Source organism: Equus asinus, chromosome 8 (genome assembly GCF_041296235.1).
Source record: "Equus asinus isolate D_3611 breed Donkey chromosome 8, EquAss-T2T_v2, whole genome shotgun sequence".
Taxonomy (NCBI): Eukaryota; Metazoa; Chordata; class Mammalia; order Perissodactyla; family Equidae; genus Equus; species Equus asinus.
In genome coordinates, this window is record NC_091797.1 from 95,509,269 (window position 1) to 95,520,321 (window position 11,053).

At 46.0% G+C, this 11,053-nt stretch overlaps 1 long non-coding RNA gene across 2 annotated transcripts in view; it reads left to right on the forward strand.

Annotated features, from left to right (window-relative positions):
* LOC139045949 (uncharacterized) overlaps positions 1 to 10,645 on the forward strand; it is a 36,497-nt gene extending 25,852 nt beyond the window's left edge. For both annotated transcript variants that reach the window (XR_011505462.1, XR_011505463.1), the window contains one exon: positions 1,249 to 10,645. This is a non-coding gene — a long non-coding RNA (uncharacterized lncRNA). The remainder of the gene's footprint in view (positions 1 to 1,248) is intronic.
* The last annotated feature ends 408 nt before the right edge of the window (positions 10,646 to 11,053 follow it).

Consider the following 11,053-nt stretch of genomic DNA (forward strand, 5'->3'; position numbering starts at 1 on the left):
CAGCTTTAACCCTTGGGAGAGCCCTGGGAGGAAGCACCTGCTGAGACAACACAAAGGGCCCTGCTCGGGGAACTCTGCTGGGCCAGAGAGGACACAGCTGCTCAGTCCTCTTCAGTGAGCACTGGCCCCAGCCCCTAATTCTCACTGAGTATGTGTGTAAGGACCACAGGGCTATCCCACAGTGCCCCCTGCTGGTCTCATATGGAAAACATGAAAAATGACAAAAAATTCTAAAAGATATTCTATTAAAAAATACAGAAAATGCATCCTTTCCTGGGAAGGCACAAATTGGATTCATTAGAGACAGAACAAGTAAATGTATCAATTTCTTTAGAAATTATAGAAATACTCCACAGACTGACATGAGGCACAGATTCACAGGACACATCTAATAAGCTTTCAGAGATCAAATAGTTCGAATTTATTTCTTTTATATTTTCTCATATTTAAGTACATGAAAATTTCCGTAAGCATCTTAGTTGATGGAGTGGTGAAAGGGGGCATTTCTGCAAAGATCCAGAATAGGCAAAGTGACCTTTATCTCTATTATTACTCAACCTTGTTCTGTAAGGATTAAACTGCAACGAAAGAGGTGATATCAGTGGCCAGGACTTGGCATTGATGAGAGTGAACAGTAGACATTCTTAAAGGCCCAAATGAATGTTATGGCCTTAGACACTCTGGTGCTGGTGCAGAAGCGACAGCAGAGATCTCCTCAAGGAGTGACTAGTCACTAAGTGTGACTTGTGCTGGTAACAGTTAGTAAGAAAGGAGCAGTGGCTGGAACAAGGGGAGCAGAGAGGAGGTCTCGGCCCACCCACCTAGGGTGAAGAGCACCTTGTGAGCTCTGAGGCCACAGCCCAGGTCTGAGGGAACATCCGCCTCCCACTCAGGCTGTATTCTATTTACTGTCGATCATCACGTTTATGGGGCCTCTGTCTGGGAGCCAGAACAACCCACATGACAGAGGCTTCCAGAGCAGAAAGTGGTGACCTTCTGCCCAAGGGACCAATACACTGAGACAGAGGATGGTGAGTCTGGGTTCAAAGCACCTGTTCCTGTGGAACTGAGGAGGAGGCAGGTCCTGTGTGACCCCAGGGGCTCCTTGCCCTAAAATCTGGCAAAGGACCCTGTATAAGGGACTGGGAGGGAAAGACTCCATGGCATTCTGGAGACACCACAGAGCTTCATCTCCTGAGGTGGCCCTGTGGGGATTCTGCCCACAAGCTGTGTCTTTCCTCTGCACAGATGTTTCTGGGAGCCCACTTTCTCCTTGGGAATGCAATCTGGCTCTTCGTTGTCTATCAGGTCCAACCTGCATCACTTGGCCAAGGACTGCACAGAAAAAAGAGATGACACAAATTTGATGGAATGTAGTCAGACAGCCAGACCCAACAGCTCATAATATAATGGGGCCTTCACAGGTAAAGAAGTCACACATGAGTGAGGACAGAGTTTGCCCAACTCCCCTTGAGCCCACTGAGTGGTTTACCAGCTGTCTGGTCAACACGCATCTCTGAGGAAAGCACCCTTCTTGGATTGAGGCAGATTTCCAGGATGAATAGAGATACAAGGAGACTCTGTAGCACTTGAATTCAAGATCATATGTAACTGTGACAACTTGGGGCACATGTGACTCAATCGGCTCAGGAGAATGATTCATTATGATCATTTAGTAGGAAAACTGATTGAGAAGAATGGTCCTTCCTTTGCTTGAGTGATAATAACCAAACTCTTCGGTGGCACTAGGAATCAAACACACATATTGGAATGGACTTCAGAGCTCAAGTTTCAGTGAATGTGCAATTTTTCAGATGTAATATTCAATGACTCATGGATCTCTGTACAACTCTTGCTCCTTTGACTGGTAGTAGTGCTTATATGAAGTGTGGATAAATTGGAGCATACTGCCGACTCTCCCTTGATGTGAAGTTAGATGCAGGAAGTGTCCAGAGAGTGATGGGCCCCCAGAGGGAGGGGGAGGGGCTGCATCTTGGCTCCTCACAGAGCTGGAGCACTGTGTCAAGAGCACCCATATCTGGGTCCAATGGTCAGTCTTGTCTTAGGACAGGATCTAAGAGACCCTTGGGAAGCATTCCTTGCCAGACCTCAAGCCAGAGCTTCCATCTCAAATGGCTGAGACAAGAACTCCCAGGTCCATGTTTCTAGGGCTTGTGCCTGGATGCTGTTGTCGCCAGGCCACACTGCTCATCTCTGCGGAGCTGCTTTATCTGCTGTAGATGCTCCTGCTCCTCAGAACAGCACCATGGGGGACGTGTCAGCACAGCCTGGAAGCAGCACTCTACAAGATATAAAACATAGAGGGAGGTGAGATTTGGGGTCCCTGCTCACTTTCTCTACAGCCTAATTCCCTTGAGAATTCATTGTACATGTTTGAGATTGGCAGAGATGTTGGTAAGTGAGGGAGAAATTGCAAAAAGAAGAAAGTCACCAGTATGGGAATGAGAAAATCCGAAAATAAACTGACAAGAAAGTCTTGCTGCTCCTGTGCTGTGTAAGGAGGGGAAGGCTCCAGGGAGGCCAGCTACTGACTCACTTTTCATTTCCTCAATTGAGCAAATGATGAGACACTCCAAAAGAAAGGGCAACATAAAATTCCATCTAAACCTGACACTGCTGGATGGGTGAGATTGGCTCTGGTGTCACAGAGGTTGACTCTCATTTTCCCGGCCTGGGGCATTGAAAGAGGACTGGGACCCTTGGGATAAAGTGGTCAATAATGTTCACCTCCAGACTTAATTACGATCAAGAGCTTCTGCTACTGGTGACATGGAGGAAAGTGAACCAAGATGCCAAGAGTATGTGGTTGTTTTAACTTGTCCTGAGATTTGATGCTGCATCTGTACACCTGGTTGTCTAAATTACACTGTTCTAGCCCCTCTTGTTGCTTCTCCCAGGGCAGTAGATATCGGCTTTTTGTCCTGGAATCCCAGGTCCTGGAGGAGGCTATGTCGGTGGGGAGACTTGCAGAGACCTGTGAGCACAAGGGAGAGTCCACATGGTGGAGAGAGTGGGGCAGAGCTGGGGAGGGGGCCTCACGGGCATGAGAGTCAGGACCCTGTACCTGTGTGGAGTTTAAGGCCAGTGAGAAAGAGGGGAATCCAGGATTTTGTGTAGACAACCTACAACTCTATACCTCAGGCCCCAGAGATAAGACACAGCCGCCTCACATCTCTCTCTCTACTCCATTTCTGCATCATCCTCTTTGGTTTTTTGGCCCCTTCCTGGGTCTGTTCTGTGGGACAATCTTTGATGAGTTGGAGGATGAGGAATTCTGTGCTCTGGGTCCTACAAAGGCCCAGAGATGCCTGAGTCTCAAGGACACATAGGTCAGAGAATACAAGATCTCCCCAGGGACATGACTTCCCGCTCTCTATACACCCACAGGACCAGCAGACCACACCATGTGCTGCAGGGACACCCCCACAGGCTTTCCGAGACAGAGTGATGCAGCTCTTGGGGTGTCTACTTCGTGAGAAGTGTCTTCAGATTGTCTTCCCAGGAACTATGGATGCAGGTTCCATGTCTAACTCTTATACGGTCAGAGTCAGAGGCCCTGAAATCCCATGCTGCCCCCTCAATATAGAGCCTTTATGGTCCTGACTCTCCTCCAACAGGGTGCAGTGGCCTTCCCTGGGGTGAGGTGACAATCACAAACACATCACTCCTGGTGCACATTACAGGGGACAACACAGCCTCATCACCCAGTGGTACCTGCCCAATCCTGCTGCTCCCACCCTCTGCCCCTCAGCACTCAGAACAGTGCCCCCACCAGCCTGTGCCTCTTCCCTGATCAAGCGTCTCTCCCGCCTCACCTTGATTTGGTTCCTCAACCTTCTAATCTCCTTCCTGCGCCTCCCCTTCCTCAGACTCAGGTGAGGCAGGGGACACAGAGCAGGATTCTCCCAGGGCTAAAATTCTATTTACATATTTTCATACTGTTTCCAATTTGTGTGTGTGTGTGAAATTTCCCACCATTATAAGAATATTTTACCCAAAGTCGTTGTATTGATGGTATCGATCAATTTGGGAAGCATCGTATCTGAAACACATTGAATGTTTTGACACATGAACTGGATATATCTGTACATTTATTTAATTATTCAATTTCTCAGAATGTTTTATAGTCTTCAGTGCATAATAAGTTCAAATTCTGTCAGGTTTATCCTTATGTATTTCACTTGTATGATACTACTGTAAGCAACATTATTGTTTAACATTCAATTTTCTGGGTCTTTGCTGGAATACAAAATACAATTCATGGTTTCATGCGGGTATTGCACCTCAAAGCCCAGGTTGGAGCCCTCACAGCAGAAGCATCTCTGGTCCCTCCACCCCGTAGGAGGGCCCAACCTGACTCAGCCTTTCTCGGGCTCATCCAGTTTCTCCATCGAGAGCTGTTTGTCTCCGAGCAAGGGCTCACTGTGGTGGACACACTAACAGGGTGAGAATACACTAGCAATGGATTCATCTTAATTCTGAACTGAAGAAAACTATGTGATATTGTCAGATCAAGTTGCCTGAGGAAATTCAAGTGATGACAGAAAAACAGTGGCAACAGAAGTTACTCCCTGAAGCAGACTTGGTCAGAGTCACAGCCGTTCCAGTGGCACAAGGCCAGGAGTGTGGATGGAGGCTTGCATCTCACTTCCTCGTGGGTGTGGAGCACTGGGTGAGCCTTAGGCCTGTCAAGCCACATATCACAGTAATAGTCAGCCTCGTCCTCAGGCTGGAGTCCAGAGATGAGCAGATGCCCTGCATTGGCCGAGGCATCTTTGGATCCAGAGAAGTGACTGGGGAAGAGCCCTGGTGCATATCTGAGTCTGACTAGTAGTACAGGAGACACTGAGCAGGGCTCCCTGGCTTCTGCTGGAACCAGTGTACCCAGTAGTCGCCAATACTGAAACCACTGCTCATGGTGCAGGTGAGTCTGGCTGTTGTTCCCAGAGATGTGGAGAGGGAGGATGGCTGAATCAGCACAGGCTGGGAGAGGGAACCTGAATACACAGATAAACATGGGTGATGGGGCAGAGTCCAGGGCAAAGTTTCTCAGGGTCTGGGCCAGAGGGGCTGACACAGGCTAGAAACTGAGACCTGTTCCCCAAGGCCTGTCCCTACGTGTGCAGTGAGAGAGGAGCACAAGCAAGAGAAGAGTGCAGGCCATTGTGCACCTAGCCCCCTGGGCCCCACAGTCAGGCTGGATTGCCCCAGGCCACCTTTTCTTCTCCACCCTCTGCCACAGGAGGGGCTGTCCATGCAAATGAATTTCCATCCAGTGACTGCTCAGCCCCTGCCTGAGCCCTGGCATTGGAGCTCAGCTCACACCACACACTGAGGGAGATGGAGTCTGGCTTCATCCCTTGGGAGAGCCCTGGGAGAAAGCACCTGCTGAGACAACACAAAGGTCCCTGCTAAGGGGACTCTGCCAGGCCAGAGAGGCCCAATCAGCCAAGTCTGCATCAGTGAGCACACAGCCCATCCCCCAAAGGGCCCAGGCTGCTTTGAGTGGATGGTCCTCAGAGACCAGCTGTGTAGGGACCACAGGGCAGTCCCACACTGCCCAGTGCTTGTCTCAGTGCACACACCTCATAATGACCCAAATCCCTGAGAGCCCAGCTGAATCCTGCAGCTCAGTGGGTCACTGTCCCTGTTCACACATCCATGGGCTCATATCTTGATATGGTGATTTCAATACACTGTATAAGATTCTTCCAGTATCGCGTTCTCAGCAGGTGTCCCCATATATAGGAGGTGCAGAAAATGAACAAAAGTGACATGGTAAAGTGTTAGCACCCCTACGGAAGATGGCGCAAACATCGTATCTCTTCATTTGTATGTAATTAAAATTTGCATACATTTTAGTGTTCTATCTCTGATGCTTTAAAAGCAATAAGTTCAAACCACTCTCACATAAATTTATGTGTGTTTTAATCTCCCATTTTTTAGCTAATTTATTTGTCATGCTGATGACAAATTAAAGCAGCACAGGGATTCCTAACATTTGCTGCTACGCAGCTCCCATCATGCCGCATTTTATTAGAATAAAGTCAGACCAGAAGATAAGTCATTAGATCCTCATTTGTTGGTGTCCTTCATCCATCTCTCCCTGTTCAGAATCCTCTCTTCTATGGACACAGAGCTTACAATCCCTATAATTCGTTCTTCATGAGTTTTCCTGCTAGGATCCTTTGTAGCATTTGCGACTGAAAGGAGTAATGTTAGAATTTCCTTGATCTTATGCTGGATCATGAGGTCTAAATTTGCATCTTGTCGGCAGTGGCTGTCTTACATGTTCTTAAGTGAAACCTCATCTGACATTCACCCGGCTCACCCACACTCTGCAGTCTAGTTGCTGATGGAACTTGTCTCCTGGGCTCAGGGTTTGTTCTACCATCCACCTGCTCCCTGTGGGTTCTTTGCTCAGTACCCGGAGGCTCATCATGTCCTTCTCCACTTTCTGAACCCATGGAATCCAGTCCGTCTGACTGATCGCATCCCCCAAAACTCAAGTACATGTTTCTCTCCTATTCTATACAAATATGATCAATGTTGTTACACAAATCTCCTCTTGAATCAACTCAAAATCTCAAACTCAAAATGAAAGCTAAAATCATTAACTTTGCTTCAGTTCTGCTCCTGTTCCAGAGTTTCCAATTCAGGAGAATTCAAATATTCATTCAACAAATATGTGTTTAGTGTTTTGCATGTGTCAGGGAGTATTCTGGGCTCTGTAGCTACAAAACCGGAAAACAGATCTGTTCACATGGAGCTTAGATCCAAGCAGGGGAAACACACAGTGAACACAGTCACTAACCATAAAGATACAGCCTCCCTCGACTGATCCTCCCCAGGCGGCTATGTCTCTGGGAATCTGGAGCCCGCTCCTGACTGCTGAGAGCCTCTAACTCAGACAGGACGTGGACACTGAACTTCCCGTGCTCTGTCCACAGCCTTCCCTTCATCTTCACACCTCCCTGCCTCATGCCAGATGCCTGAGTGCAGGTGCCCATCCCTGCTCACCTGGCCATGCAGAGTTCCTCAGTGTGGTCTTATCTATTCTTTGTACAGTATATTTCATTATTTAAACTTTATTCAAAGGGACATTCCAAACACATGTATCTGATAAAGCCACCTCTCTGCTTAAAAATCTGCCATAGATTCTCTCCCCGTCAAGATTAAGGAAAAATACTGAGTGCCCCATTCAAGGTGTCTGTGTGTATGGCCACCATTTCTTCTCGTGCTTCCTGCTTCATCTCTCCCCCTGTAGCCTGTACAAAAGCATAAGCAGATCTTGTTTGCAAAGAGGATATTTAACCCTGGACCATAGAGTACCCTTCTGAGTCCTTCTGGTCCCCCAGCTCCACCCTTGACCTCCTTCCCTCAGGACCAGCATCACACATCACCTGCTGGGGGAGTTTTGACCACACTCAGATGGTCATCTTTTTCAGAATGCAACATTCTGCTTACCTGAGCATTTCCTTTAAAGCTCCAAAAAGTTTTAGAGGAAATAGAAACTTGTACTTCGGAACTAAGAGTTTTCGCATTGATTGTGTAACTATGTTGGTCTCTGATCTTGGGGAAAGTATTCAGTCTGTGACCATTTAGCATGATATTAGCTGTATAATTTTCATAGAAGCACTTTATCAGGTTGAGGAAATTCCATTCCACAATATTTGTATTTGCTGAGCGCTTTCGTTTTTAAAATAATGAATGAATTCTGAATGAATCAAAGTTTTCACATGTGCAGCAATTGAGATGATCATAGGTATATATATATATATTCAGATTTTTCTTGAAGGGTGAATTCCATTGACTGATTTTCAAATGTTAAATCATCTTTGAATTTCTGGTGAACCACTTTTGCTGTATTATTTGACTCAGTTAGCAAATACTTTATTACATATTTGTATCTGTGTTCATGAAGAATATTGGTTTTTAATTTTCTTTTATTTTAAAGATTTTCCCTGGTTATAATATAAAGGCAAGCTTGTCTTCATAAAACAGTGTGGAAATTAGTCCTTCCTCCTCTGTTTTCTTTAGAGTTTGTATAGAATTCTTCTTACTTCATATGTAAATGTTTGAGAAACTTCACTGACAGAGTAATCTGGGTGTGGATTTGTTTTGGTGAGCAGGTCTGAAACTACAGGGATGAGCTACTTACATGTACGTAATGACCAACAGGGGTCGAGCAGAACTGGATCCTCATTTCGTTGGACAATACTTACAGGACATGTGCAGGCCGAGCTTTCAGTAGGTTGTTATTTTACAGTCAATATTAATATCATTGTGGAAGCAAGATGAACTGTATTTTTTTTAGGTGCTTAAAAAGTTAATTCATGGGGCCGGCTCCTTGGACGAATGGGTAAGTTTGCGCGCTCAACTGCAGCAGCCCAGGGATCGGATCCTGGGCACGGACATGGCACCACTCCTCATGCCACGTTGAGGTGGCGTCCCACATCCCACAACTAGAATGACATGCAACGAAGATATACAACTGTGTACGGGGCGGGGTTGGGGAGATACAGCAGAAAAAAAAAGATTGGCAACAGTTGTTAGCCCAGGTGCCAATCTTTGGGGGAAAAAAAAAAAGGAAGATTGGCAACAGTTGTTAGCCCAGGTGCCAATCTTTAAAATAAAAAAAGTTAATTCAGAGATTTTGATAAAAGTCAAAATATTGGGAAATATAATATTAAAAAGTATTCATATCCAAATTCAAGTATTGTACAAATCTTTCCCCGAATGTGGCACCAGCAGGTAATCCATTATTTCCTTATATCCTGTGGTCTCTTGGTGCTCACCTGGGAGCGAATGGACCAGTGAAACCATATGCTCCATCTGTGCCGCCAAGAGGCCTGCTGACTAGTCAGTATCCACTGGGCAGGAAACTTCCCTCAGTTCTGTATCTCCCAGCAGGCATTGCGCCACAGCTGGCCTCTTGTGCCCTTGGTTGGGAAGCAATGGCTTCCACATAATGTCTTCTCTCCACCACATGAGCAAGGCCTCCAGAGCGCCAGCCAAAGGGACCTTTTGGTTTCAGAGCCAGGTGGGTGACTGGGACTCAGTGACCTCTTCCTGAGTCTCCATCAACAGACTTCACTCCATCTCAATTGGATTTTGCCCTGAGATGGGATGACTTCCAGCCAGCACCCATATTTTTAATATAATATATTGTTTCTTTAAACAAGGAAAAGGGAAAAATAAAAATTATATTGGCAAAGACAAGAAACTTACAGAGAAATTGCACCCACGCCAACGTGGCACACTTCGTTCCTCCTCCACCTCACAGCTCGTGCTGTATGCCTCAGAGAAAGGTTCTGTAGTGATGCCACCTCTAGCCCTTTACTCGCATCCTGGCACCGGGTGACTCAGCTCAGGGGTGCTAGGAATGTTTCTGGAAGCCAGTCCTACATGGGATGCTTTCTAATAGCTTAAAAATTGTCTGAGCCACGAAATATATCCTTAGAGAACTTATGTTTGTGGGAGCCCTCCCAGCTTCTGAGTATAGTGTGAAACCAAGTCACAGTTTTCAGTGATGGCTTGAGATTTTAAATCAATTCCTAAGTGTTTCTGGATTTTTGAATGATATTTTGAGAGAGATGAGTCATGCAATGTTACTCTGGCTGAATTTTAGAAAGAAATCCCCAGGAGTCCTTTCTTAATAATAAAAGTAGAGTGGCTTCTCAAACTTTAGTGTTCAAAAATCTCCTGGAGAGCTCATTGAAATACAGATTGTTAGAGACCATGCACATTTCTGATTCAGCAGTTATGACTGTGGAATTGCATTTATAAGGCTCCAAAGTAGCGCTCCCATTTCAATGCTAAATGATGTATTAATTTGTTCTGTATGGTAAAATCAATCAATGAGGCTATGTTGTTAATGGTCTTTGAATAAGAGGAGTCCCACAGGGAGCAGTGGGGTCTCTGAGTCTCACTGTTCGTTGATGTATTTTTAGCTGAGGCCCTCCTCTCATTACTCTAGGCCCAGAGGGAGAGAGGGAGCACTGACTCAGAGGGGTCACACTGCAGAGATGGACACACCATGGGAGAGGCTTCAAGTGGCACGTGACAATGGACCACTGGATAGAAGAATGGGGCTGTGGAGCCTCCCTCCTCATGGTGGTGTCACCATCTCCACCCTCTCACTTTCTCTCCTGCCTCAAAGGGCTGGGTCATTCTGAGCATATGAGGAGCCTGAGTTCATTTCCCAGTCAAGGATCTACACCACCCATCTGTGGGTTGTCATACTGTGGGGTGGCTGTGTGTGCCGTGGTGCTAAAACTATGTCACTGGTATTTCAAATACAAGCAGGATCACCCACCGTGAACAGGTTTCAGTGGAGCTTCTAGATCAAGACAGAAAAGGAAGAATGACCTGGTCATCCGCTTCCAAAAAAGGGCACGGAAACCTTATGAATAGCAGCAGAACATTGTCTGATATAGTGCCAGGAGATGAGAGGATGGCACAGAAACACTGGGCAGGGTTTCACTTTGCAGTGCACAGGACCTCTAAGAGTTGCAATCGACTCGGCAGCATTACCAACGAGAACAACAAAATAATAGACCGACAGATAAAACCGTATTATCTCAACAGATCCTGAAAGAGGCTTTGACCAAATTAAAAACAAATCCCTAATAAATATCACATAAAAATAGAAACAGACAGACACACATAATATGGTACTATACACTTTCTCCCACACAGGCACAATCTGGTCCTACAGCCAGCTTCTTAGCTAAAGGGCTGGGGGAGTGGGCATTTCCAAAAGACCAGGAAGAAGCAAAGGTGACTTTTATTTTCATTATTATTCAACATCATTCTGCCAGTGTTAGACAATGCAATTAAACAAGGAAACCCAATGGTGAGATCTTAGCATTGATGGGGGTGGACAAGTAGTTATTCCAAAAGACCTAGATTTATGATACTGATTTAGATACTCTGGTGCTGAAGGAGAAGTGACAGAAGCAATCTCCCAGTGAGCAAATAGAACTAAGGAGTGGATGACATAGCTCTAGAAACTACTAGAATTAGGTAA